Consider the following 27,700-nt stretch of genomic DNA (forward strand, 5'->3'; position numbering starts at 1 on the left):
AAAATATAATAAAAGACCGAAAACGACGAATAGCACAGGAACAGCACACACAGAATGAACTCACTAATCAGCAAAACACACAATGAATTAACTCACTAGTTAGCCACAACTGAAGCACTGAAGGAAAGTCACCTCAGTGGCATTGGTCAGTTTCGTCACGTTGGGTTCTCGCTGGGGGATAATCTGTGGGTCCCGTTCGCTGTAAACATGTCGACTTTCTCCAAGTTGCTAACAGATGGCAGAGGGTAGCACGGGTATGGGGTGACAAATTCTGACCAAGTTTCAATTGCAGCGACATCGTTCGGAGGGTTTCAGAACTACGTCTGCCACCGAATGCAATTTTAAGATTGAATGCCTTGCATCCTTAACTCCGCCATGCTGTCTCTTTCTTCCTACTCCGGACCACCTTTTGAGCAGACTAAAGCGGAAGTGAGTGTATAGACCAGGGGATGGCGCGGGCGACAGGGGCAGCGCCTTCGGTGTTGTCACACGATAGGCGAGGGGGCAAGAGGGGTGCGCTCCTCAGAGCGAGTTTTGGCAATGTTGCAGTCTATGCGGAGCTGCCATACTTACTCACTCAGTGGATGTCCTGAACACGTGAGTGCAGTTTCAATCACAGTCTGTTTAAAAAATCAGTGAGAGAATGTTATCAATGTGCTTCGCTTTTACAAAAACAGTGTATGTGCGTATTGTGTGCTAATTCATAATTCTTGTAGTCTCTTGTACGTTTGTAGGTTTCTTCTTACTCGTTATTGGATATAATTGTGCAATGGATCCGAACAAAAATTCACCAGACTGTTATCAGTTGAAGAATAAAACGCAAGATTTTTACTTCTGGCGAGAGAAATATGATTCTGTCTGTTTATAAGCATTTCCGAGCGAATAGTATTGACGGCGGGATTAGTTTACCTCGTGTGCTGACCCCGGTTCTGATTTCGACTTGGGTGTGCAGCCACTCGATAGTGACACAGATTAATTACTGCCAGCGATTCCTGGGCTATGTTTTCCCTGCTCCTCACAGCCCCTCGCCTTGTGCACCCTCCTTACGTCTCACTGCCCCGCTACCGCTGTCCTGAAATTGAACCTCTTTGCAGGTTCCGAAGAACAACAGTGTGTTGATGTCAAAAATACCGCTACGCGCGTGCATATACAGAGCTTATTAAAGGAATAGGCTGTAATAAACCAGTTTATATATTAATTTCTAGAGGGTTCACTGAACCACTGAACATATAGCACGCACCGCCACTGGTCTAGTATTAATAAGTTAAATAAACTATCACAAAAACAGAACGTTCCCGACCGCATCCAACAAACAGCTGACTTTCCAGCTGAAGCTCATACACATTTGCCGCCAAAATGGTCGTCCGACAGATCTCGACCCGACCGTCTACGAAGTTGCACGAATCTTGATAATTCTGTTCGATTCCGCTCCGCTAGTCGAAAAATATTTTTGGCAGAGAATCCTGTTCTGTTCTGTTATGTTCGATTCCATTCGACTGGTGGCGATCGCCATCTCTATCTCTCATTTAAACACATGTTAAAAAACAAATTCTGTTCGGTTCGATTCCATTCCACTAGGTGGGAGCGGGCCTTTAGACCGTTATACATACCGGCATATAAAACATGGCGATATCAATATACCAAATGTTATTGAACAAGGCCTAAATATTTCATATTTTACTGGTACCTGTCTTCTTAGTTATTATGTCTGTCGAAACTAATGTATTTATTAGGCTATAAGATGCCTGAAAAATGAAACATTTAACAACAGATTACACCTGAAAATTCAATTCAATTTAATTAAGGTGTTTCTTTCTCAAGTTTCATTAATGCCCACTTTTTGTGTTAAAAACCATATTTCAGCGTTCTCTACAGACATTAAGAGTAAAGCATGAAACTAACAGTGAGGAAACAATATTAGAATGAGCATTTATGAGGTTCGTTAATATTTTCTAATTCCCCACTGCCTAAACCTTTTACTGTTATTTTGGAAATGTTATTCGGAAAATAGTATTTTTTCGGAACCGGAACAACCGAAACTGTTGCGGAAAAAGAACAACTTCGCCCATCTCTACCTCCTACCCTTCTGTCACTAGTCATGCACGACCAATAGTGTGTACAAGGGTCTCCTCACGAACCAATAGAAGTGAACATCGCCCAATGTTGCCGATTAGCGACTGCAATTCAGTGCTCGCGTAGCTCTGAAGGAGAACGTTTCCGTTAAGTTAGCATTGAAGTGCTCTATACTCCGCACGGCTCTACTTCTAAATTGACGTTTTGGCAGATTTTGGCTCCGTCTGGTGATTATGCGCTGAAGCATACGCATCCAACCAATCCCAATCTGCCATTCATATCGATTTATATCGGCAGAGCACGATCTCGAAACCCAGTTGCCAACTCTAATATTTACATTCGCCACGTGGTTAACCTATCTCACGCGAGGCCCATCAAATTATCAAGACAAGGCAACCTATCTCGCTCAGCGTGTATGGTATTTGGTATGCTTCGCGATCTTTTGCATTTTCCTTCAGTAATTAGTGTGTTTTTCATATTGTTGGAGGGTTCTAGTGACTGAGATCAGTGGAGTGTTCCCTTTGTAGGCCATAACCTCCTTTCTGTGCCAGCCATTAGCGGTGAGTGATGTTTTATTTCCTCATTCTCATTTATTCTTATTAATATATTCTCTTATTAGTGTCAGATGTTGTTAGTAAGTGTAGTTTTTGTGAATTTGTTTTCAATCCATATTCATTAGTTTTTCTGAGTACGGTATTACATTTTACAAGGGCTGTTTACCGCGGTCATATTGCATCAGCTGTTCTCGCGGGCGTAGCGTGCTGGCAACACAGGAAAAGCGATGCTCATTTGTTTTGCGAAACTTCAATTTAGAAGTAAGGCCGTGCGGAGCATAGCTGCGTGCTTTGTCTATCACTGCGCACGGCTTGACAACACCGAGCGTGAACCAGGCCTAAACAGGCAGTGCTGCCGGGTTTCGTATGCTGAGTGTTGCACTGTACTGAGCGAGAGATTTTTCCTGACGACTTTCTTGGAATGTGATATTTGCCTTATCGGAAGTACGAATAAGTTATTATATCCGTGTGTTAAATTATGGCAAGTACTAAAAGTTGTTCTCGTCGTCGTGTTAAACAGCTGACTACGGCTGTTGTGCTTCGTTACGGCAACAGCGCGTCCACACTCTTCTCTCTCATACCCCCCATCCTCCCTCTGTCACTCCTACCACTCCTACTGACGAAATCAGCGCTTAGCCGCTTACATCGCTCACATTCCAGGGTCTTACTTCAACTTGTCGTGTTATAATAATAATAATAATAATAATAATAATAAAAATAATAATAATAATGGTGCATGGCATCTGTATAGGCTTGGTGGTGACCTAATGAGGATAAAATGAATGGCGAAGATATCATAAACACCCAGTCCCCAAGCCAGGGGAATTAACAATGTGAGGGGATTGACTCTGAAAATGGAACCGGGGCTATCGGACCATCTATCCATTTAGCCACAAAGCCAGACTTTAATTTGCTACTATCCCCACTTTAATTTGCTAAACTTTAGGCTACCATCTCCACTGATCAGCTGCTGAGTGTCGGCGGAGGCAGAGGCCAGGGCAGTAGCTTGTGAAATAGCCTTGACAACACAGCAGGCTTCTCCGTTGGCTATTGGTTGCAGCTCAAAATGCTGAAGGCTTCACGTTCACTACTACTACTACTACTCAGTGGCGGCTTTTCAGGTGAAGTAGGTGAAGTGCCACTTCACCATTTATTTTTATCAGAATGAATTTTTTAAAATTTAATTTTCCTTTGAAATTTGTTGGTTTGCGGAAAGAAAATGTTTTTTGTACGGCGTTCGGAGCACCAAGAACTCGCATCACTTGATGAGAACCAGAGGAATTGACGAAAGTGCCGGCTGTCAGCCACCCACAACACGACGCGTGAACTAGAGTGAAGACGAGAGATTCAGCAGCTGGCTCTACCTCCCAAGTGCCGCTTGGCCTTGGCGGTTGCCATGACAACCGTGACGTCACCCGCGTATACTTGACTCAGTGAAATGAGCAAGTGAAGTTGCGGGAAGATCGGAATGTTTCGTCTTCCCTGAGTCATCCTGTGTGAAGTACTAGTACTTACGCATCGTGGTTCATTCGTAGTGTTGTGCTGTTTTATTTAAACATGTATCCTATTTATGACATAGTGTGTATTTTATTAGAAACACCATTTACACGTTGGAGAAACGAAGATCAGAATGAAGTTCTACGTTTTGGTCGCCCTACTGAATCACTGCAAATTTGTGCTACAAAAGAAGTGAATCATTCCGGTAAATCTTACAATCTTAGTTTCAAATGATCGTGGTTGAAGGAATTTCCATGGTTATGCTTCTCTCCAGCTCTACAGAAGTTGTTTTGACGGCCCTGCTTGCTTTTTAGCAATAAAAATAACGTTTGGAATAAGCAAGGATTTTCAGCCCTTTTAACATAACACGTTCTTTACATAAGCACTCAGACTCTGCGGAACATATACACTGACTAACAGAGCAAATGCAACACCAAGAAGGAGTGGTCAGAACTTTATGCCAGTTGCAGGGTAGACTGACGTCACTGAGATATGCTCATGATGTGAAATGCGCCGCTGTGCTGCGCACGTAGCGAACGATAAATGGGACACGGCGTTGGCGAATGGCCCACTTCGTACCGTGATTTCTCAGCCGACAGTCATTGTAGAACGTGTTGTCGTGTGCCACAGGACACGTGCATAGCTAAGAATGCCAGGCCGCCGTCAACGGAGGCATTTCCAGCAGACAGACGACTTTACGAGGGGTATGGTGATCGGGCTGAGAAGGGCAGGTTGGTCGCTTCGTCAAATCGCAGCCGATACCCATAGGGATGTGTCCACGGTGCAGCGCCTGTGGCGAAGATGGTTGGCGCAGGGACATGTGGCACGTGCGAGGGGTCCAGGCGCAGCCCGAGTGACGTCAGCACGCGAGGATCGGCGCATCCGCCTCCGCCGCCAAGCGGTGGCAGCCCCGCACGCCACGTCAACCGCCATTCTTCAGCATGTGCAAGACACCCTGGCTGTTCCAATATCGACCAGAACAATTTCCCGTCGATTGGTTGAAGGAGGCCTGCACTCCCGGCGTTCGCTCAGAAGACTACCATTGACTCCACAGCATAGACGTGCACGCCTGGCATGGTGCCGGGCTAGAGCGACTTGGATGAGGGAATGGCGGAACGTCGTGTTCTCCGATGAGTCACGCTTCTGTTCTGTCAGTGATAGTCACCGCAGACGAGTGTGGCGTCGGCGTGGAGAAAGGTCAAATCCGGCAGTAACTGTGGAGCGCCCTACCGCTAGACAACGTGGCATCATGGTTTGGGGCGCTATTGCGTATGATTCCACGTCACCTCTAGTGCGTATTCAAGGCACGTTAAATGCCCACCGCTACGTGCAGCATGTGCTGCGGCCGGTGGCACTCCCGTACCTTCAGGGGCTGCCCAGTGCTCTGTTTCAGCAGGATAATGCCCGCCCACACACTGCTCGCATCTCCCAACAGGTTCTACGAGGTGTACAGATGCTTCCGTGGCCAGCGTACTCTCCGGATCTCTCACCAATCGAACACGTGTGGGATCTCATTGGACGCCCTTTGCAAACTCTGCCCCAGCCTCGTACGGACGACCAACTGTGGCAGATGGTTGACAGAGAATGGAGAACCATCCCTCAGGACACCATCCGCACTCTTATTGACTCTGTACCTCGACGTGTTTCTGCGTGCATCGCCGCTGGCGGTGGTCCTACATCCTACTGAGTCGATGCCGTGCGCATTGTGTAACCTGCATATCGGTTTGAAATAAACATCAATTATTCGTCCGTGCCGTCTCTGTTTTTTCCCCAACTTTCATCCCTTTCGAACCACTCCTCCTTGGTGTTGCATTGTCACTGTCAGTCAGTGTAAAATGCCAGATAAATTTTAAGACTTTGGAAAGAAACTAAAAAAAAACATTTCGTGTGGCTATTTCTAGCCGAGTGCAGCCCTTGTAAGGCAGACCCTCCGATGAGGGTGGGCGGCATCTGCCATGTGTAGGTAACTGCGTGTTATTGTGGTGGAGGATAGTGTTATGTGTGGTGTGTGAGTTGCAGGGATGTTGGGGACAGTACAAACATCCAACCCCCTAGCCATTGGAATTAACCAATGAAGGTTAAAATCCCCGACCCGGCCGGGAATCGAACCCGGGACCCTCTGAACCGAAGGTCAGTACGCTGACCATTCAGCCAACGAGTCGGACGGAAAGAAATTAAATACGATATCTGATGCCCTGAAGGAAAATGGTAGACTGTACAGTTCAATGAAAATGTACGTTTATTAGGCTTTTCCTTCAGTTGGTAATATAACTTTTTCGGCTTCTAGCGTCAGTAAACAGCTGTGCGTCTTAAATGAAAACACGACAAAATGTCCAGCTCTTCCCGAGGGTGCCGCGTTTCCGTAATTATTGTTAGTCTCCCGGTCAGATCTTATCTGTACTTTGCATCGAACCCGGGCCCCCGAGGACGGCAGCTAGTAACGGTTAGTGTCGTTAGCTGCCGTCCTCGGGGGCCCGGGTTCGATTCCCGGTACTGCCAGAAATTTAAGAATGGCAGGAGGGCAGGTATGTGGTTGAAATGGCACATGCAGCTCACCTCCAATGGGGGTGTGCCTGAAAAGAGCTGCACCACCTCGGGATGAGGACACGAGTTTACTTTTTATTGTAGAGCAAAGGCAGCCTCATGGTTGCCGCGCTATGACGTTACACAGCGCTCCGGTCTGTATACATTTTTGCTCACGTGCTGGACCCTTCGCCAGACACAGGTACGAGGTACGAGTAGGCCTACAAAACAACCAGAAACAACACGTAGTTCCTAAATCTTTCGCTGGAAACAGAACGGGTTATAGCACTTCACTATATTATTAAGCCACGAGCCGCCACTGCTACTACTACTAAACGTTTTCATTCCTCCCCTGAAGGGGTAGGCGAGCCTCTTAGACGGTGACGCCGTCTCTCAGGCCGTGAGATTTGTTACGGTGAAGATGTGCTGAGAAGGGAAGGGGTGGGCGGCCGTTGTCTATACTACGAACTGTCCCGGCATTCGCCTTAGTGCAGGAAAATGGAAAACCACGGAAAACCATTTTCAGGACAGCCAACGGGTGGGGCCAGGCGTGAACTCCGGCACTGTGCTCCAGGCCCGTCTCCCGAATGCAGAGGCGTAGAGCCACGGTAGAGCCGTGGCCAACTTTCCTCTGCTTGGTCGGCCGGTCAGAGCACAGCGCTGTTGGACCACGGGCAAGCCATGGCCTCTTAAGGGACGAAACCCACTCTGCATCCACCGACGCTATCGAAAAGGGGTAACCTAAGTCTAGTGGTAGCCACGTCTTGATCATAGCATACGCCACTGATCGGCCCCTTCTAATTCCCAATCGTCGCCACTGATCAGTATCATTATCAAGTACTCACCGGGTTTTCTCCTTCTATGCTGGGTAGAGTGTTTTGAATGTTGGAATGTCAGCGGAGAGCACGTGCGTGAGATTCTATTAACAGCCTCGATGTGTGATGATAATAATTATCCACTGCCGACTGTACTCCATCTGGCGAGCAAATCCGGAAATGATGTCCGCTGACCTTCACCGTCACGGCTCCATTGAATTATGAGCTGGAGTGAACCAATGATGTATTATTATACAGTAGCGACGATTGGGAATTAAAAGTGCGGGGGCAAAAATATATACAGACAACAAACAGCATCCGGGTTTGTGGGTTATAGCGGACGGGGGTGAGGGGGGCATATATACATAAAAACTACCATACTTTATGAAGTAACAGGAACTATTTTTATCTGAGCATGCCGGTGGTTGAAGATACCAAATTTTATGACCGAGGCTGCCTCATGGTAAAACGTCTGGAAATATGAATGAACCCCAAATTAATCTCTTGAGTATACCGCTTTAATTTGTCAAGTGTTACAGTTCTACCCAGCCGTAGCCGAGGCTGGGTAGAACTGTAACACTGTAACAATTGAACGCATATTCAGTAGCCTACATTATGGAGCATCAATAGTGAGATTCGATGTATGCTCTCTCAGCGAACTTCGACAGAGAGGTAATGATTGACAGTTTACCAACTTAAGTGCGGTAATAATAGTTTTTTGAGATTTTGATTCAGTACTGTACTGTACAATAAAACTTTCACGAAAGGAACAATATTTCACATTTGTTACAATTAAAAAGATCTGCGGCGTGATTATACAATTAAAATAATTTATTTGACTACACAATAAAAAACTAACAGACGCTAAAGAGACTCCCAGACAGACGAATGCGCGCGGCAAGCGAGTGAATCATACCTCAGTGTACATGACCTTAGAAAAAAAGAACCTGCTACCCTTCCTCACAGCACAGGCAGTCTCCACTACTTGCTGTGGCGCTATACAAATCAGTTAGCCGGGACGAACGACATTTTGTGCGTATTTCCGCAAAAATTGTGTTTATTATTGAAGAAGATAAACGAAAGAATTACCTGATAAGACAACAAGGCTTGTACAAATTGCTTTTTTTTAATAATTCCTATAATTCCTAGTTTCATCCGGCTAAAATGGAATAAAAATGTAGTAGTTTTTTTTTTCACAGTCGCCCCCCAATCTAGCTACTGTTATTATACTTACCGCGGTATACATGAACACAGTCATAATCAAGCACACAAGACTGTTGCTTCAGTTTTGAGATGACCTTCGAGATGAGATCGAGTACACTTTCCGCATTAAAAACTCCATGTAAACGGGGACTCGTTCGCTACTTTTTTTTTTTTTTTTTGCTTTACGTCGCACCGACACAGATAGGTCTTATGGCGGCGATTGGATGGGAAAGGCCTAGGAATGGGAAGGAAGCGGCCGTGGCCTTAATTAAGGTACAGCCCCAGCATTTGCCTGGTGTGAAAATGGGAAACCACGGAAAACCATTTTCAGGGCTGCCGACAGTGGGGTTCGAACCCACTATCTCCCGATTACTGGATACTGGCCGCACTTAAGCGACTGCAGCTATCGAGCTCGGTGGAACTCGTTCGGATGGAGTCTGAAGGTCGATACGGTAAAATCTGGGATCGTATCGTACTCGGTTCCAATTGAGTTCCATGTCAACGCACACATCGCATCGCATCAAAGTCATTTCATTCCCACCCCTTTAGGGTGGGCGGGCCATCAGCTCAACAAGGAGCTCTTCAGCCTTTGAAACGGAAAAAAAGTATATGAAAAGAGTCTACGTGGGTATATGTATCGTACATACAAGAAAGGAGCAACAAAGTGGGGGGAGGGGGGGGGGCGAAGACCCACCAAAGCACCCCGCCCGAGCAGCACCCAACGAACACCATAGAAAGAGAAGACTTATTGTATCTCGGGCGCGCAATACCTAGAGAAGGAGAGAGGTGTACAGAGAAGTGCACAAGAGTGTTTACATAGAGTGCGCGAGTACAGGTTGAGGGTTCGGAAGGAAGTTATGGGGAGAAGGACACGGGTAATATTCCAAGAGCAGATAGTAGAGGCTTGTCAACGGGGATCGTACTGAGATCGTATTGAAAACGACTGCGCATACACTTCATGTTTGTACTGATGAAATCATCATCATCAAAGTTCTGTCGAAATAACAAATATAATAAGCCAATAAATATCTTTACTTGTATAAATGATCAGCAACTGCAATCTATATATATGTATAAAATAACATGTCCTGACTGGCTGACTGACTGACTGACTGACTCATCATCGCCGAACCAAAACTTCTGGACATAAAGAAATGAAATTTTTGGGATACATTTATATTACGGTGTAGGTGCTCACTACACTAAGGGAGGATTTTTGGACATTCCATCGCTGAGGAGGCGAAAAGGGGGTGAATTTTTAAAATGAGGATATCTATATCTCAAAAACTTGAAAGTTTACAGACGTAAAAATTGGTATTTGGAATCTCCTTTAAAAATAAAGAAACACGTATTTTTTGTTTTCAGAAAATCCCATTAAGGGGGGGGGGGTGAAAAAGGGGAGAGATGGGTTGATCACCTTCTATGCGGAGACTTATATCTTAAAAGGTTAATATGTTACAGACGTGAAAATTGGTATTTGGAATCTCTTTTGAAAATAAAGAAGCACGCATTTTTGTGTTTTTGGATAATCCGACGAATAGGGGGTGAACAGGAGTGACAAACGGGGTGAATTTTTAAAAAGACTGTATCTGCAAATTATCTCAGATACGTAACATATTACAGATTTGAAAACTGGTATTTGGAATTTCCTGTAAAGAAACATATTTTTTTCGGAAAATCCACTAAAGAGGAAGTGAAAAAAGGGAGTGAATTTTTAAAATTAGCGTATTTACAGTACATCTGAAAAATTTAAGATGTTGGAGACCTGAATATTGGTATTTGTAATCTCCTTTAAAAATAAGGAAATATGTATTTTTTGGTTTTCGGAAAAAAAATTGACGGGGGGAGGGGGGTTGGAAGAATTGAAAAATTAGCTGAATTGTTTGTATGAGAATATACCAAAAAAATTAAAGATGTTACAAACATGAAAACTGGTATTTGGAATCTCCTTTAAAAATAAAGAAACAAGCATTTTGCAGGGGGATCAACTTGCTGGGGGCGGGGAGGGGGGGTGAAAACGGAAATTAATTCCTTTTACAAGGATACATATATCTCAAAAACTGAAGAAGTTACAGTCGTGATTGTTCTGGGGTTACCTGCGGAACGCAGAGGTGAAAGGAGGTGCCGGGGTGAATGGGTCTAACTACAATGTCAAGAAAAATATAAAACTCAAACTGAAGGTTACACTGACTGACAGAGCAAATGCAACACCAAGAAGGAGTGGTCAGAACTTTATGCCAATTGCAGGGTAGACTGACGTCACTGAGATATGCTCATGATGTGAAATGCGCCGCTGTGCTGCGCACGTAGCGAACGATAAATGGGACACGGCTTTGGCGAATGGCCCACTTCGTACCGTGATTTCTCAGCCGACAGTCATTGTAGAACGTGTTGTCGTGTGCCACAGGACACGTGTATAGCTAAGAATGCCAGGCCGCCGTCAACGGAGGCATTTCCAGCAGACAGACGACTTTACGAGGGGTATGGTGATCGGGCTGAGAAGGGCAGGTTGGTCGCTTCGTCAAATCGCAGCCGATACCCATAGGGATGTGTCCACGGTGCAGCGCCTGTGGCGAAGATGGTTGGCGCAGGGACATGTGGCACGTGCGAGGGGTCCAGGCGCAGCCCGAGTGACGTCAGCACGCGAGGATCGGCGCATCCGCCTCCGCCGCCAAGCGGTGGCAGCCCCGCACGCCACGTCAACCGCCATTCTTCAGCATGTGCAAGACACCCTGGCTGTTCCAATATCGACCAGAACAATTTCCCGTCGATTGGTTGAAGGAGGCCTGCACTCCCGGCGTTCGCTCAGAAGACTACCATTGACTCCACAGCATAGACGTGCACGCCTGGCATGGTGCCGGGCTAGAGCGACTTGGATGAGGGAATGGCGGAACGTCGTGTTCTCCGATGAGTCACGCTTCTGTTCTGTCAGTGATAGTCACCGCAAACGAGTGTGGCGTCGGCGTGGAGAAAGGTGAAATCCGGCAGTAACTGTGGAGCGCCCTACCGCTAGACAACGCGGCATCATGGTTTGGGGCGCTATTGCGTATGATTCCACGTCACCTCTAGTGCGTATTCAAGGCACGTTAAATGCCCACCGCTACGTGCAGCATGTGCTGCGGCCGGTGGCACTCCCGTACCTTCAGGGGCTGCCCAGTGCTCTGTTTCAGCAGGATAATGCCCGCCCACACACTGCTCGCATCTCCCAACAGGCTCTACGAGGTGTACAGATGCTTCCGTGGCCAGCGTACTCTCCGGATCTCTCACCAATCGAACACGTGTGGGATCTCATTGGACGCCCTTTGCAAACTCTGCCCCAGCCTCGTACGAACGACCAACTGTGGCAAATGGTTGACAGAGAATGAAGAACCATCCCTCAGGACACCATCCGCACTCTTATTGACTCTGTACCTCGACGTGTTTCTGAGTGCATCGCCGCTCGTAGTGGTCCTACATCCTACTGAGTCGATGCCGTGCGCATTGTGTAACCTGCATATCGGTTTGAAATAAACATCAATTATTCGTCCGTGCCGTCTCTGTTTTTCCCCCAACTTTCATCCCTTTCGAACCACTCCTCCTTGGTGTTGCATTTGCTCTGTTAGTCAGTGTATATTTTCTTAAATAACAAAATTTTCATAACAATAAAATGTCAGGTACACTGACGAATTCTAGACAAGACAAGAAATCCAAAATTTAGTGACTGTTTTAAAAGAACTGGGCTTCTAGCTCCTCATTTTACAATTCTTGAGTTCCTAACTCAAATTTACCAAAAGCACAAATTTACACAAGGGCAGAAATCCCTCAATACATGGAGCGCTTGCTCCCAACTCACAATATCAAGCCTCCCAGAGGCACTTTTACAACACTAGAAAAGAGCTCACGTGCTCTCAGTTTTCCAAGCCTATTGAAGGCAATATCAGAAAATTACCATCACTCGCCACCAAGGCACAAAATTGGAAACAGGGGTATCTAGTACCCAACCTATTGGGCCTTAGCGGAAAAGAACAGATTAAGTAAATGGCCCGAAACACAAATTGAATGGAGGCATGTACTTGCACTCCCAGATATGAATTCTTAAAACCTAAAGGGCACTAGGCTGATGAAACAGGGGCTATTCCCAAACTATAAGAATAAAAAATGAAGACATAACGGAAAGGGAGAAAACCAGTTACAGGGCGTAGTCACCTCAAACCAATATGAAGGGGAGCTTGAGAGGGTACATCACTCTCTATCCCCGATTTACAGTTAGATTTCATGAAGTTATTACATAAGCTGGCCGAAGTTACATTTTCAGAAAAGTAGGTTACATAGTTAAAGTTTCGGATCTCTCCCTCAGGTTAAACTGCAGAGCTAGCAAGAAATAAAGATGTTAAGTGGCCATTACTTTGTCGGTGTACTCCTGCTTGATGAAAGAGGCGCCTCCCGCCTCCTGCTTGACACACACTCTCTGAAGGAACCTCGAGATGATTCTGAACTGACCATTCTCTCTGCTGATAAGTGTAATGTGACAGTGGTTATGGACACTGACCAGTATAAGTATAAGATCTCGGCTATATTGTCAGAGCCTGTTTACAGACTGAGCACACATGACGCTACCACTCGTGTGTCCAACACCACCGTGAAACTCTTAAGGCAATCTTCAATTCCAAAAGAGGAGGCTAAACATCTGTCCCCAGGGATGCAGTGCCACCTAGATTATATGGACTGCCTAAGATCCATAAAAAAGACTTTCCCCTCTGACCTATTGTTAGTGTGATAGGTTCTCCTACGTATGCTCTGGCTAAATACCTAAGCAAATTGCTTCAGCCACACATAGGACGTACTGAATTATACATCACAGACTCTCAGTATTTCGTCAACAAGATGCCAACCATAACCCTTCAACCTAATGTTCTTTTGGTGAATTTTGATGTGGAGTCCTGTTCACTAAAGTGCTGACTGACTCGGTCATGTCTCTCATTGAACACTTGTTCCCTGAGGACATTACTAATCTATTTTACCACTGCATGACTTCCAGCTATTTCTTGTGGGGTAGGAATTTTTATGAACAGATGGATGGAGTGGCTATGGGAAGTCCACTTTCACCCGTAGGGGCTAATTTCTTTATGGAGCATTTTGAGGAAGAGGCTATTACTTCGGCGCCCATCAAACCTATGATATGGTGGAAGTATGTTGATGATGCATTTGTGGTCTGGACAGAAGGTCCTGAGAAACTTCATCTATTTATAAACCACCTAAATCTGCAACATCCTTCAATTAAATTCACTATGGAGATGGAGTCAGATGGATGCCTTCCTTTCTTGGATGTTCTAGTGAGAAAGAAACTGAACGGCTCTTTAGGACATACCATCTATCGTAAGCCTACCCACACAAATCACTGTCTTCATGCAGATTCTCACCACCATCCAGCACAAAAACAAGGCATTCTCACGACACTCGCCAAGAGGTGAATGAATTTGTGAGCCATCAAATATCCAGGTGGAGATGGACATGCTCAAAGTCGCGTTCAAGGGTAATGGTTACAGCGATTTGCAGATTCATAGAGCCATGCATCCCAGAGAAATGACCAAGCAAAGCTCACAGAAGGAAGAAGTGAAGTGAAGGGAACTGCCTACTTGCCTTACATTCACAACACCACAGATCGAATTGCCAAGGTCCTCCACAAATACAATATAAAAATCACGTTTGGCACCGCCACTAAAATTGTTCAAAACCACGTTTGGCACCGCCACTAAAATTGTTCACAGTCTGAGTAAAACCAAAGACAAATTGTTCCCACTTTTACATCCTGGGGTATATGAAATTCCCTGTACTTGTGGTATGGTATACATCGGCCAAACATGCTGGTCCATTGATACCTGTACCAAGGAACATGAACGTAATATTCGTCTCAACCAGTCAGACAAATCGGCAATAGCTGAGCATGCTCTATCATCGGGTCATGATGTCATGTTCCAAGATGCTCGAGCTCTTACCCACACTAGACACAACAGGTCCAGGATTATACGGGAAGCTGTGGAAATATGTAGAATTCCTATAAATGTCAACATCTAATACATCTAATAACTAAACAAATGTAAAAACACAATTGACATGAAAACTAATGTACAAACACACAATTAACATTTTATAATGTTAATGTTAAGTATGTGTCATTTCATACCATTGTTGCCTCATAGCCTGCCGAATTGCAGATATATGGCACAGTTACAATGTTGGTCTTTCCAACTCTAATTTCTCATTATCGAGGATTATACAACAGTGTAAATAAGTGTCTCAACACTAGTAAGTCCTCTGTAGGCAATGTGATAAAATGACATCAGAATGGTTTCCTGCCAGAAACAACAACTTCATAAAAAAAACTGCAGCGGAAGTGAGTTCAACCCTCCAAGACTTTAGACATCATTAAGAAGGTAAAGGCTGCTGTCCTGAAGGAAAATCCACAATTAACATTTTTAAATGTTAATGTTAATTGTTTGTTTGTACATTAGTTTTCATGTCAATTGTATGTTTTTTCATTTGTTTAGTTATTAGATGTATTACATTAAGGCTGAAGATGGCCAGCCAAGGCTGGAACTAGTCCCTAGTTTAGTAATGTAATTCAATAATATTACACACCGGTAATATAGTATTGAAAAAGGTGGACCATACAACATTAATTTAATAATTATTATTGTGACCACAATTCAATTTGGATCAAAACCATGAAGTTTATATCCTATGAAGGAATACAAAGTAAAGTTTGCTAGGGGTTTCATGGTAGTGGCAGGATATTGTGCCCAGGGTAAATTCAGAATCCTCAAGGGGCCAAAAAAGTGAAGATCAATGCTACCTATTTCCAGAGGAATGTCATGGACCCCTATTTCGATGAAGATATCCCTCAGCTGTATGGTGAGGATGCTCAAAATGTCTGGATCCACATGGATAAAGCATCCAGTCATACTGCCAGATCATCAGTCACCTGCTACTAGAGAAAAGAAGCAACAACAGGTGTCCATGTCGTACCATTTAGTGACATCCCTGTCAAATTCCTGGATGCCTCGCCAATGGATTTATGTACCTTTGGTCTTCTGAAAAGAGGACTTACGTCTGGAGGACCTGCCACTACTAAGGGACTTTGGAAAGTGTGCAAGGAGGTATGGGATGATATTCCTCTTCCTGCACTCCAACAAAGTCTTCTACAGTGGAAATTGAGATGTAGAGCAATAATCCATGCCCGCAGCTATCATATCGAGCACAACTGGGTCTGGAAGAAAGAGCTCGCCTAGGACAAAAGGTACGTCAAAATCATCCAAACTTAACTGAGGCAACCCTCCATATTCTATAGTACTGAATCAATATATACCACAACCCAGGTACTTTTAGTTGTCTTTACATCTCTCCCCCACCCCCCCCATTTTAATTCCCAATCGCCACTATTGCTGAGTTCCGTGGTTCAAATCCTGAACACCCCATGTGAGATTTATGCTGGACAAAGTGGAGGCGGGACAGATTTTTCTCCAGATACTCTGGTTTTCCCTGTCATCTTTCATTCCAGCGACACACTCTAATATCATTTCATTTCATCTGTTAATCATTAAACATTGCCCCAGAGGAGTGCGACAGGCTTTGGCAGCCGGCACAATTCCTATCCTCACTGCTAGATGGTGGATTCATTCATTTCATTCCTGACCCAGTCGAATGACTGGAAACAGGCTGAGAATTTTCATTTTCACAAATGCTGGGGCTGTACCTTAATTAAGGCCACATCCGTATCCTTCCCACTCTTAGCCCTCTCCTATCCAATAGTTGCCCTAAGACCTATCTGTGTCCATGTGTTGTAAAGCAACTTGTAAATAATAATAATAATAATAATAATAATAATAATAATAATAATAATAATAATAATAATAATAATAATAATAATAATAATAATAATAATAATAATAATAATAATAATAATAATAATAATAATAATAATAATAATAATAATAATAATAATAATAATAATAATAATAATAATAATAATAATAATAATAATAATAATAATAATAATAATAATAATAATAATAATAATAATAATAATAATAATAATAATAATAATAATAATAATAATAATAATAATAATAATAATAATAATAATAATAATAATAATAATAATAATAATAATAATAATAATAATAATAATAATAATAATAATAATAATAATAATAATAATAATAATAATAATAATAATAATAATAATAATAATAATAATAATAATAATAATAATAATAATAATAATAATAATAATAATAATAATAATAATAATAATAATAATAATAATAATAATAATAATAATAATAATAATAATAATAATAATAATAATAATAATAATAATAATAATAATAATAATAATAATAATAATAATAATAATAATAATAATAATATCTAATGATAAAAACACCTAGCCCCCAGCCAGAGGAAATAACCAACAAAACTATGAAATATAAATTTCATGTTTCTGTATTGACAGCTAATCTAATATTCTTTAAATCACTACAACAATGATTTATTTTTGAACAGTATCCTCCTTATTCAATACCTCTTTCAAATACACTTATATAAGTATGGCAACTGTAGCTTTAAGTTCTCAGTCATTCAATCATATAATCATCTTCCAAGAGATTTAAAATCAGTTTCCAATCTGCCATCTTTCAAAATTAAAAGAAAGTGCTATGGAATCAATACCTAAGTAAGTAGATGACTTTCTAGACAAGACTTTGTGTAATGGTAACGTAAAGGAAATATTTAGAGTAACGTTCATTATAACAAATTTATGTATTTATTTGCAGCCAATGTATATGTATTATATTAATTTTAGACGCTAAACAAATTGTATTGTACAATTCCTGTATATGAGCCTTTGGCTCATTGGAATTAATTAATTAAGTAAAAAAACTGCAAAAAATGTGAATTTGAAAGACATAAACTTCACATTCGTCACATCTATACATGATTCGATCCTAATTGGATCATCTTCAGTAGAATGCTAAAATTGGCATTACATATTGTAGTTAAAAACATTTCAAAATGAATTTAAAATGTTAAAATGTTCTTATTAAGAAAAAGTTAATGCTCCTATAAGGTCATGGTTTAAAATCTTCAGTGTGCAGTGTTATCCACTTGTCATGATGTCCTCTTGATGTTATCATTAGTTGAATGTCATCTAATTGGACTAGGCGGTATATGACATATGCAATTATGGTAATTCTTACTGGTAGCAAATCAAATCAAGTAATATCAATTATTAATCGGATACCACCTAGTCCACTTAGTAGACTTTTTACTAATGATAACATCAAGATTCCTTGGACCACAGGCCAGCATGCTAAATATTTAGACATGGAGCCGGACATATGCCTTAGTGAGGAGAATGGAAACTGTAACCGGTACTTCAGTGGTTACACAAACCAAAATTGTAGTCCCAACTAACCTGGTTCCGGCTCTCTTCAAATATTTTCATGAATGCCCAATGGGCAGTCATCTGGGTGTTTTCAAAATGAGAGAGAAAATGCATAAGCACTTCATTTGGAAATCCATGAATAGTGAGGTCCATACCCTTGTCAAATCCTGTAAGACTTGTAACATCGGTAAACCTGCCCCGAATACTCATCTAGGTCTCTTGTCTTCCAAGCAAGCTTCTCGTCCAATGGAGAGATTGTTCATAGACTACATCAGTCCCTTCCTGAGATCTCGGAATGGTCATTGTTTCATACTTGTGTGTGTTGACGCCTTTTTGAATTTTACGTGGCTGTTCCCCATTCGTATGGCTAACGCCAACACTACCATCTTGTGCTTGAAACAGATATTTGCTTCATTTGGACCCTGTCAATTTTGGTAAGTGATAACGCAAGAGCCTTCACTTCTGTCCAGTTCCGGAATTTCTGTTTTGATCTATCCATTGCTCATGTAACCACTACCCCATATTACCCAAGGCCAAATTATGCTGAGAGTGAATCGTAACCTGCGATCTGCCATCATCGCTTATCACTCCACTGACCACTCCAAGTGGGATTCATCACTAAATTGGTTGTCGTTTGCACTTAACACTGCCATCCATGAAAGCTACAAACAAACCCCTTCCTCGTTAATGTTGGCTTTTACTCCAAATTTTCCACTATCTAATCTGTGGTCAATTAAAGATCTTCTGCCCGACAATGCCAGCCCAGAGAAAATCGGAGCTTATTGGCACCATGCACGAAAGAACTTAAAGGTTTATTACGCTAAGGTCCAGCATAATTACAACCACGGGCGAAGGCTGCATGATCTGTCTGTGGGTGACCAAGTGTTTGTTAAAACACACCCCGTCAGTAGCGCTGCGGACCATGTTATCAGTAAGTTGTCCCCCAGATTTCAAAGTCCCTGCACCATCTTAAAGTTCCTTACCCTGGTGACATTATTGGTGAGCAATCCCAAAAGGAAAAGAATCAGCAGAGTCCACCTCTCCCACGTGAAGGTACCTTAAGTTGTGTAGGGAGGGGTAAATACCATTGTTGGTGACCATGTAGATTTAGTTGTAAGCTATTTGTAAGATTTTAGTTGTAAGGTAATGATAAGTTTCTTGTAAGGTATTTGTGAGATTTTAGTTGTAAGGTAATAAGTTTGTGTGTAAGGTAGTTATAAGTATTGTGTAGGTAAATACTTTAGGTATCCTCTAGCACTTATCTACCTTAGTGTAATGTTTTTAGTATAATAAGTTAGGTTGGTTTTAGTTTAGGGTCACTGCTTGAAATTTATTCCCCTAACTTTCAGGCTTAGGGTGAACTCCTGTAGTTTCCTTTCACCCTCACCGTAAACTTGTCAAATGAATGGATTATAGATAGTGCTTACCCCGGGGCTAGGTGCCCTAATATCCCTGGTGTGCGAGGGTGGGTCCCTACTGCATACTCACTGAGCCACCCATTGGGTGACTCTGTGCAAGATCTTAGAGCCCAGCAGCATAGTTTTGCCTCAAGTATTCCCCTGTCTGCTGCGGTTTAGTTTATCTTACAGTGGCTGCAGTGACCAACTTTTTCTGACGGCAACCTAAAGTGCCAAGTTGGGAGGCACACTGTGTGCCTTGGACGCTACCATCCGGCACCACAATCCTGTGACGAATGTCCTAATGGAGGCAGTCTGACTGGACGGTGTCTCACCCATCTGCTTATTTGGTGCAAGATACCACTGGACTGCAACTTACCTAGCTACCTGGTTTGGACTGAAATTGAATGGAGGCTGGCAGCAAACAGCCGTGTCGGCAGCCACATCATCAGCAAGAACCTGTGGCCTAGCGGTGCAAACTCAATCCTGTGACTGGTGTGAAAAAGTGGTGCAAGATACTTAGTCCATAACTTGGCTAAGAAGGAGGCTTTGAACGCTGTCTTACAAGAAAGCGAAAAGGTTCTGGATTACTGACTTTTGGGTAGAAGGAATGAGTGTACATCCTTTCTGTGAACAGAGTTGAAATCATCGAAGCAATTTTACAACGCATTTTTAGTATGATTATCCACATAGGCATTTATGTGGTATTTATTGGCAAATCATAACCTCCATGCTACTGAAAGGACCTTTGGCATAGTGACAGTTTATTTTTATGTTCAACTTAAAATCATGGTTGTTAGTGAAGTGACTGTCATGTATCTTGACTAATCTATACTATAGTGAGAATGTTTCCAGAAGTGATCGCCTTTCCCCCCAGTAATATTATGTTAATGGTCGAGCATGGCTCGACTTTCGGCGGGAGGAAGATGACACAGGTGTAGAATATATGGAAAGTGGAGAGTGTTTGTAGAAGATTTTATTTGTAAATCTTTTTAAGTAGTACTTACTGTATGATCTGGAGTGTTGAGCTAGAATATTTTATTTGTATTCCATTCAGCTACCTAACCTGTACAGTGTAATAAATATTGTTCTACATAGGTTGATTGTAACAAGTAGATTACATTTCTATATTTTCTGGAAAAGTCCAGAAAGTTTGTGACGCAAATTCTTGAACAGGGTGTGTTGGCCTTTGTTAGTTATGCATTCTAGAAATATGTTCTTACTATTCTGGAAATGGAAGATTCACGATCGTATGTGTTCAAGAAAGTTATTTAAACATCGCAACCGAAGAAAGAGTTGTGATTGGTGAATCTTGGTGGCGATAGGCAGGCTCCTGCATTCTGATTGGTCACTCGGTGATCGCTCCAAGGCCGGTTTCACCCTTTAAAAGAGAGCAAGGCAGCATTTCGTAGTCTGTCTTCCATCTCTCAACTGTCCGAAGTTTTGATGTCGTCAGCAACACCTCGCTACCGGGATGGGCCACCTTGGGGTAAGCACTCTTGATTTCTGTTCCACCTTAAATTACATTTAATGTTTGCTTGCTTTTTCATTTAGGAGTTTGCCCTAACCCCACCCAGACTTGCCACTCTATTATTTCTGATGCCTTAGCTTTTCAGCTGGGCTGGCCTGTTTGTTTTAGAGGCATTCCACTTCCCTAGTTTTGCGAAAGATGTAATTTGTACCTTATGTTTTTCCCTCGGGGTTTTGCCTCTTGTAATTCCATGTCACTTGATGCACGCTGGTTTTTCCGCTGCTCTGCATCAGAAGTGTTTTTGGTGTGGGACCAAGTTGAACTGGCCTCTGCATCAAGTTTAGATTTTTGATTTTACCCTATTTCTTTTTATGTTGCTCAAATGTTTGAAAGGTTAGTTTAACTTCACTCTAATTTGTAAAAGTGTAGTGTGTTTGCTCTTACCTTCAAGATTGTATTGCCAACTTAGTTTGTAAATTGATGTATCATATTGGCTTCACTCTTTGAACTTATAGGAAGTAATTTATTTGTTTAGTAAAGTCCATTTTGTAAATAATATTTTGAAAATCAAAGATCACTCTTGATTTTCCCAAAAACCGCAACATAGACATATCCATGCCCCTGGTAGGTTCCCAGTACCATCCCACGTTTCTTGTTTGTTATCATCAGTTTGCCCTCACTGATATTTACTTCTCCTGTTTTCGCCACAGTTCTTCATTACATGATTATGATGTGTATAGTGTTTAGGTACCTTGTACTTTGATTTACTTTCCTCCCTTTAACTGTGTTTGTGTAACCGCTGAAGTACCGGTTACAGAAACCATTCTCAGGACAGCCGACAGTGGGACTAGCCCACTGCCTACTGAATGCACAGACCTAAAGCCATGGTAAAGCCATGGCCACTGTTAGCCAAAGCTCATTTGGTGGGAGATCATCATCATCATCATCATCATCATCAAAAGTTTACATTCCTGCCCTGAAGGGGTATGCAGGCCACCTAGATAGGGTAATACCCTCCTCTAGACAACAGATGCGTGTGAGTTAAGAAGAACTGATGGATGAAAGAGATGGATAAAGTAGATTTGAAGAGATGAAGGAGAGTTGTTGACCTCCTGGCTTATTGCTGTATTGGATTTTGTAAGAATTACATACTTGCATTTGACATGAATTACTGTGTATTTACATAAATAAGTTGATTTACAGAACAAGGGCTAAACAGATTTACTGAAAATGAAAGATAACATTACCCTTGGTTTGCACAAAAATGATGTGTTCATAGATTTAATTTGAATCACACTTAGCTTGCAGATAAGACTTAACATGGAGCTGATGACCTAGATGTTAGGCCCCTTTAAACAACAAGCATCATCATCATCATCATCATCATCATCATCATCATCACCATCAAGACTTAATATATTTGTATTTAGTAATATACGGATATACATTGTTTTTTTATTAACGTGATCATTTGTTTCCATATGGTACATACTTACATACATACATCATTTATAAACTGTTATGCATTTTAGCATTCAGTGTGAAAGTGTGACCTCCTGCTTGTACCATCAATCATTCTCACTACTTTCATGTCTATTACTTCTAACTTATGAATAAAATATCCTTAATCTATCCATCTTTCACTCCTGTAAAGCAAAGTTAATTGAAAACAGTCCAGTGTACAGTTAGTTTCATCCAGGAGCTGACTTCTTTCTAATCAACGGTTGATCACAACTGCAAGTTCAGTGCATTAGCTTTACTGCACCTTGATTCAATCTCACTTACTATACTACCATCCTGGGAGAGCATACATCCTAAATTATCTGCCTTTCCCTGCTTTGTATCCCCAGTCTGACATTCAATTTTCTTGGATTTATTACCTACTGAAATCAATTTAGTCTTGCAAAGGCTAATTTTCATACCATACTCATTACACCTGGAATTGACGAGGTCAGCATTGAAATGATAATAGCAGCAGGAGCAGTTGGTCTACAGTGGTTGTATAGACTCTTCAGAGTGATATGGAGAGAAAAGACTGTTCCAAAAGAGTGGACAAAAGGGATCATTATACCAATTTTCAAGAAAGGAGACAGGAAGCAATGTGAAAATTACAGATGAGAGACACTGATACCTCATACAGCTAAGATCCTTGAAAGAATCTTGAATAAGCGAATACGAGACAGAGTAGAGGAAAAATTGGCAGAACACCAGTATGGATTCAGAAAAGGCAGGTCCACATTTGACCCAAAATTTACATTGCATCAAATGATGGAAAGGTATTGGGAATATGGAAACGACATGGTAGTAAAATTTCTACATATTGAAAAGGCATATGACAGTGTCCCAAGGAATTTGGTATGGAAAACACCGATAGAGGAACAGATTTTTTGCTATTTGCTTTACGTCGCACCAACCCACAGATAGGTCTTATCGTGACAATGGGATAGGAAAGGCCTAGGAAGTGGAAGAAAGCGGCCGTGGCCTTAATTAAGGTACAGCCCCGGCATTTGCCTGGTGTGAAAATGGGAAATCACGGAAAACCATTTTCAGGGCTGTCGACAGTGGGGCTCGAACCCACTATCTCCCGATTACTGGATACTGGCCGCACTTAAGCGACTGCAGCTATCGAGCTCGGTGAGGAACAGATTGGAAATGAAACAATGCAGATGATAATAGCATTGTATGAAAATTGTGAAAGCTGTGTTAGAACCAAAGTGGGTCAAACTGAATGGTTCAGAGTTGAGACAGACTTAAGATAGTGAAGTGTATTGTCTCCCTTAAGGTCGATTCACACATCTCCGGGACGTGACGGCGCTTTCCGTGCCGTGACGGCATCTTCCGTGAAAATAAAATATCGTCGCCATGTAAACGAAGGGATGAGTTCATACACTTCCGTTGACGTCATTCGCCGTGACCTTCAGTGCTTCTCCGTGATCCGTGCCGGCAATACGTATTCGCTCGCCAACGATATTTTCTTGTTTTCACGGACGTGATTTCTCTCATCGCGCCTTCCTGCTTCTCTGCTTTCGTAGAGTACTGAGGTTATCTGTGTACGTTTGAACTTTATCTCCCAAAATGAAGGACGAACTGCTGATTGAATTAGTGAAGGCACACTCTTTTCTATATAATTTAGCTGATTCGAAATATATGGATAGTGGTTTGAAGAAGCGTGTATGGGAGGAAATTGGCGAGAAAATGGAAGCTGAAGGTAGGTAACCAATTTTTTCTGCTTTTAAGATTAAGAAAATCAGTCTATCTGTACATAGGCACCGACTTTATCGCGACAAGGCACTTCCTGCCCCCAACCTACAAAGTCAGAGGCATTAAAAATTAATCAACAATTTCATTTATTTAATTTTTCAAGTAATTAAAAGCAAATGTAGTGTACTAATACCATTAATACCTTCTTCTTTAGTAGTTGTAGTAAATAACTTACTAATACCTCACTTTATTGCACAACCCCCCCCCCCCCCACTACCACCACCACCTTCTAAATGTTTAACAAGTCGACGCCTATGTACCTGTGACAATGTGAATATCAATCCAAATTTAATATAGTTATAAACATAACATTATAAACAATTGTTATAACAATTATACGAGTATAATCATATACAGTAGGCCTATATAAAATAATATAATAATAATCATCATCATCATCATCATCTGTTTACCCTCCAGGTTCGGTTTGTCCCTCGGACTGAGCGAGGGATCCCACCTCTACCGCCTCAAGGGCAGTGTCCTGGAGCTTCAGACTCTTGGTCGGGGGATACAACTGGGGAGTATGACCAGTACCTCGCCCAGGCGGCCTCACCTGCTATGCTGAACAGGGGCCTTGTGGAGGGATGGGAAGATTGGAAGGGATAGGCAAGGAAGAGGGAAGGAAGTGGCCGTGGCCTTAAGTTAGGTACCATCCCGGCATTCGCCTGGAGGAGAAGTGGGAAACCATGGAAAACCACTTCGAGGATGGCTGAGGTGGGAATCGAACCCACCTCTACTCAGTTGACCTCCCGAGGCTGAGTGGACCCCGTTCCAGCCCTCGTACCACTTTTCAAATTTCGTGGCAGAGCCGGGAATCGAACCCGGGCCTCCGGGGGTGGCAGCTAATCACGCTAACCACTACACCACAGAGGCGGACATAATAATCATAATATACTAATTATGTTACTAAAAATTGACATTCTCAGAACTTAATATACTAGCATATCGGGAAGGTCTTCAGCCACTCACTTAGTGACGTTATCGACATCTTTCATATGTGTTCTTGCCACGGTACTGAACCAGCTTCTGAGCAGAAATAATCTTTTAACTTATCCCTTATGCAGAAAGCTTCTCTGGTCGAATTCCCACCACGAGGGGGTAAGTTTTGGAGCTGTGGATTGACAAACTCTTGGTTTGTGGATTCACTTGTTCCTTCCTCTCTTTCTCCTCTTCATCCAAGATTATAGCTATCATTAACAGTTCATCATCACTAAGAAAACTCATCATGGAACACTTGATTGCCGACTTATAACTGCACGGAACTGCACGGAACTGAAGTGTGAGAACAGACGTGAAATATTCATGTCGGAAAGGACGGATACGGAAACGGAGAGCGCCGTCACGTCCCGGAGATGTGTGAATCGACCTTAACTCTTCATTATCATCATGGATAGAATTCTACATAATAACAAGGAAAAGATGATGGACAAGCAAATAAAGTCTATGCTCTTTGCTGATGACATTGTAGTTTGGGGAGATAATGAAGAGGAAGTACAGACTCAAGATGATTTATAGAATGAGGGGATAAGAAATTTTGCAATGAAGATCAGTACTGCAAAGAGCAACACTTTGATCATCACGAGAGGTAACAGAAAATCCAGGGGAATGATAAAAATAGTAAATGAACCTCTTAAAGTAGTGAAAATTTTTAAATATTTGGGCAGCATGATGTCACAAGATGGAAATTTGGATGGAGAAATTGATTTAATACAGCAGTCTGCAAGTTTCTACCAGTGTGTGAGAGACATTGTGTGGAACAAAGATGTGTCAATGAAGTGCAAGAAGGTTTTATACTCATCCTATTAAAAACCTATACTGATCTATGCTTCAGCAGCCTGGACATTGACTAAGCGGAACCAAAATAAGGTACAAGCAGCTGAAATGAGGTTCTTGAGGAGCATACAGGAAAAGACAAGATGAGATAGAATATGAAATGAGGAAATTTTTTGCTAGTTGCTTTATGTTGCACCGACACAGACAGGTCTTTTGGTGACGATGGGACAGGAAAGGCCTAGGAATGGGAAGAAAGCAGTTGTGGCCTTAATTAAGGTACAGCCCCAGCATTTGCCTGGTGTGAAAATGGGAAAACCATCTTCAGGGCTGCCGACAGTGGGGTTCGAACCCACTGTCTCCCGGATGCGAGCTCACAGCTGTGTGCTCCTAACTGCACGGTCAACTCGCCTGGTAAAAGAGGAAATAAGGAGAAATGTGGGAGTGTGTAAACTTCAAGGAGATATTGATATAGCAAAGCTAAAATGGTTTGGACACATTATGAGAATGCCAGGAGAGAGAATACCAAAGAGAACATTCATGGATACAGAGACTGCAAAGAGGCCTAGGGGATGGCCTAGAATGAGATGGAGGAGCTCTGCTGTGGACTGTATTGCAAATAGAGGAGTCGATAGCAATAAAGTACTAGAAGAGTGGTGGAAAGATCAAGTAAGGTGGAGGGCTTTGGTACACTACCCTACCCAGAGAATCTGGAAAAGGGAATGGGTGAAGAAGAAGTAAGATTCATTGCACCTATTTTCAAGTTCCAAGATATTAGACTGCAGCCTTTCAGCAAAATCTGCCAATTAGATCAAGTCATCAGAATAGGCCAAACTGCTTACTACATTTTCACCTAATTGATTCCCTTTCTGCCACTTAATACCTCTCAACAGATGATCCATGTAAACTCTGAACAACAAAGGTGAAAGATTACAGCATTGTCTAACCCCTGTAAGTACCTTGAACCAAGAACTCATTCTCACTGCAGCCCAATTTTCACCAAAAGTGCCTCTGAGTGATTTTAATAATCTACATTTAATCCCATAGTCCTGTAGTATGGTGAATATCTTTTCTCTCAGTACTCTGCCATTTGCTTTCTCTAGATCTACAAAATATTACTGCCTATTCCTCTCCTGGCTTTTTTCAATTACCTGGTGTATACTAAAAATCTGATCCTGTCAGCCCCTCTGTGATCTGATACCACACTGGTTTTCATCCAACTTTCTCACAACCACTGATCGCACCCTTTCTTCAAAAATCCCAGTGAACATGTTGCCTGTTATTCTGATGAATGAAATACCTCAATAGTTATTGCAATCCTTCTTGTTCTCTTGCTTATAGATAGGTGCAATTACTGCTTTTGTAAGGTATCTTATAACACTCCATACTAATCTTATTACTCTATGAAGCTATTTCAGCCCTGCCTTCCTAATATATTTCACAACTTCAGGTCAAATTTAATCTATTCCTGCTGCTTTATGACAATGAGGTTTATTTACCATCCTTTCCATTTCTTCAAGTGTAATTTCATGATTTCACCAAACATCACTGTCCTCCTCCCCATGAGCTTGGTTGTTTGCAACGTCACCAGAAAGATTTCCTTTTATGTTGAGAATATTTTCAAAATACTGTATTCCTTCCACCTTAGCAGTAGTTCCCTGGGTTCTATTATGAGTTCACCTGATTTACCTTAAACACTATTCATTTCCTTT

General features: G+C 42.2%; 1 protein-coding gene across 1 annotated transcript in view; it reads right to left on the reverse strand.

The window, feature by feature from the left end:
* The window catches only part of LOC136884955 (methyl farnesoate epoxidase), a 128,593-nt gene extending 121,003 nt beyond the window's left edge, over positions 1-7,590 (reverse strand). Inside the window, exon 1 of the mRNA XM_067157302.2 lies at positions 7,493-7,590. The gene's annotated coding sequence lies outside the window, so the exon portion shown is untranslated. The remainder of the gene's footprint in view (positions 1-7,492) is intronic.
* Between the last annotated feature and the right edge of the window lie 20,110 nt (positions 7,591-27,700).

Source organism: Anabrus simplex, chromosome 1 (assembly GCF_040414725.1).
Source record: "Anabrus simplex isolate iqAnaSimp1 chromosome 1, ASM4041472v1, whole genome shotgun sequence".
Lineage (NCBI taxonomy): Eukaryota > Metazoa > Arthropoda > Insecta > Orthoptera > Tettigoniidae > Anabrus > Anabrus simplex.